Source organism: Sarcophilus harrisii, chromosome 1 (assembly GCF_902635505.1).
Source record: "Sarcophilus harrisii chromosome 1, mSarHar1.11, whole genome shotgun sequence".
Taxonomy (NCBI): domain Eukaryota; kingdom Metazoa; phylum Chordata; class Mammalia; order Dasyuromorphia; family Dasyuridae; genus Sarcophilus; species Sarcophilus harrisii.
This window is the reverse complement of record NC_045426.1, coordinates 654,276,616-654,279,788: the sequence shown is the minus strand read 5'-3', so window position 1 is coordinate 654,279,788 and position 3,173 is coordinate 654,276,616.

Genomic DNA, 3,173 nt, shown 5'->3' with positions numbered 1-3,173 from the left:
TTGGCTCAAAGCTGGTAATTAAATGGCATGCAATGGCTCCCCAAGTCTGCTCGTGAGCTCCCTCTTCCCTTGTAACTGGACATACTGGCCCTGCCCTGTGCGCACCGTCATCCCCCTGTGACCTTTCTGACAACTGCTCCCATTTCCCCATCCCTCAGCACGAGGGCTACAGGCAGTGGGAGTTGGGACCCTTCTATTCCAAAACAAGGGTCATTTCAGAGAGGGATCAGCTTGGCTGTGAATTCCAAAGACCAATGCAGCTCAGTTTTATTATTCATCTTAAAAGTACAAGTATTCTCACACTCACACACACACACACACACGAATTAGAGCAAGCGGATAGCAAAGCCCATCCATGCTGGTAAACAACCTGACTGAGACAGTCTCTCTGGAGCTGCAAGTCGCTTTTCTGCCCACCCCCACCCCCACTGTGTCAAATGCCACCGAGGGCACTACCCGCATCCCACACATCGCAACTGAGAAGGAGGTGGGCTGCTCTAAGGAAGGCAAGACGGCAGAGCCCTGGCGGCGTTCCTGCCTGCTGGACTGTGGGGGCTCAGAGGAGCAGTAAGTACACTACCTAGTCCTAGAGAGGTCCGGATGCCCCCTTAGCGAAGGCGCGCGACCCTAGCAGAGCCGGACCTGGGGGATCTTTGCAACCTCACGCCCGCTGTGAGGAGCACAGCCTGAGGCTCTCACACGGCAGGTCTTTCAGAGGACGAGGTTGGGACCATGGAACTCTTCTGCCCGCCTGATGCTTCCTGCTTTTCTGTCATTTCACAAAGCTGATACATTTCAGGCGTTCATGTTTCAAAGCCCAAACACCTTGGGTCTAACCCAATCTTCCCCCTCATTTTACAGGAGAGACTCAGACTGCCTCAGTGTCTCCCATCTAGTCGCACTGTTCCCAGCCGAACACTAGTCCTCATTAGCATCCCCTAGGACTATCATATAACTGGTTTTCCCACCCCCACCCTCCTCCAAGCCATCCTTCAGGCAGCCGCCAGATGCATCTTCCTCCATCAATCTGAGCATGTTCTTCTATTTAAAAGCCATAGTGCCTGCCAAGTCCACACTACTTAGCCTGGCACTCAAGGCCCTTGTCAGCTTGTCCGTAGTATGGGTTCCATGCCCTTCTACCTCCACATATTGACTACAACTAGCTTGTTTCCACCCCAAGACTTCCCTATTTAAAATCCAAGTTCAAATGCTGCTGCTCTAAAATCTGAACCTGTAGCTGGTCTTCCTTTCCTTCCTTGGACCTCAGAGAGCCCTTCATCTTTGTCTGAGTTATTTAACATGTATTATTAGTGACCCATGATTATGTCTATTCCTGTAATCTCTGTGAGGAAAGAACCTAATTCAATGTTTATTTCCCAAACTCTTGCATGGAAGTGATCTGCCCAGAGTGTTTTAGCCATGTCTGACTCTTCATTGACCGCATTTGGGATTGTTGTAGCCGATACTGGAGTGGTTTGCCATTTCCTTCTCCAGCTCATTTTACAGATAAGGAAAGCAAGGCACACTAATTGACTTGCTCAGGGTCACACAGCTAGTGAGATGTAAGGTTGGACTTGAACTCAGATCTGACTCCCGGGCCAGCACTCTATCCACTGAGTCAGAATTGAGCAATATGCCATTCGTGGCCCCATGTTACTGTCCTGGACTGACACTCTGGGGGCTACAAGTCAGTGGTGCAGATTTTCCTTATCCTAAAAATCCGGAGTCCCAGTCTGATCTTCCTTCTCCCTCCACCCATTATCTTGAGAACGTGGACTTGTACCTAAATGCCACTCATCTTGGAATCCAATCACCTGGGACACTGCAAAGTGACCAGCGCTCCATTTCTCCAATGAGCAAACTGACAGACTGTACTGATTAATTAGTTCAGTAAGAAAACAGCAGCAAGATCTAGGAGGAAAATCCAGGAGTCAAACTCCCAGGCTCCCAACTCCAGTGAGATGAGAACCCTTCTGTGTTTTTGTTTATTCATTCTGTGGAAATATTTTTCTTTTTCTTTCCCTAAACTCCAAAGGCAGTCAAGGTTTTTCATAAACTGTGTTTCTTGGCTTCAGCCATTGCACTGCAATCTAGATGTAGGAAATGAAGGCCTAGAATAGCATCTCTTTAATTTAGTAGTGGAGCTCTGATCAGAGACGGTAAGAAAAGGGTGAAAGGAATTGTACCCTGCACCTTTCTAGGCCACTACCTAGAACCACTTAGGTGACCCCAGGGGTCGCAGCCGGCTTCTCCCACCCTATAATGTGCATGCCCCATTATGTTGAAGTTGACTAAGGAACAGCAGCAGCCCTAAGACATACCACAATGAGAGCTTTTCCTTTTAAGGGAAAGCACTAACCGGCTTCATGAGAACAGCTAACTGGCCCCTTAGTGGGGAAAAGGGCTGTCACCAGTGGGCAAGCCACGACAGAATCAGCGCTGCCTGGGTCTTTGGGGCATCCAGGCTAATCCGCATCTAAGGGGGACGGGGAATAACTCCTATAAAGATTCATTTCTTCTACAGGAGTTCATCTCTGTATTTGAAGATTTTCAGTGATGTTCCCATAATCCTCTGCTTCACAATGCTATTCCACTTTTCAATAGCTGATTAGAAGCTTTTGAACTTTTTGTAAAACTCAGGGGTTTAAGGAGGGCCTGAATTCAAAATCCAGCCTGTGCCACTTACTAGTTATATAGTCCCTCTGTTCCCTCATCTGTAAAACGGGAATAAACAGCCCCCAGGACAATTGAGAGGCTTACATGGGGCAATTCTAGTAAAGCCCTCAGCACAGTGCCCAGCACGGGGTTTTCCTCACACTGAGCTGAAACCTGCTTCTCTGCAGCTTGCTGGTCACAAGCCTAATCTTCCGCAAGGCGGCCTGGCCAGTAGCTAGGGATGATTACTTCTCCCATTAGGAAAATGCTACACAGTGACAAAAAGATAGCAGAGCTAGTGAACTATATCCATTAGGTACAGACATAACGCCAGCCAGTCTCGTCTCATCAGGGTCTTGAGGGTGTCAGAGAGCAGCTAAATTGCTCTGAACTCAAAAGGATTTTTCCTATCTGTTCATCTTCCCTTAACACTAAAGCACAATTTAGGGCACTTAAATCGAGAATTTCATCCTCAAAAGGGCTTTAGCCATAACAACTAGCCCACCCCAAGAACGAGG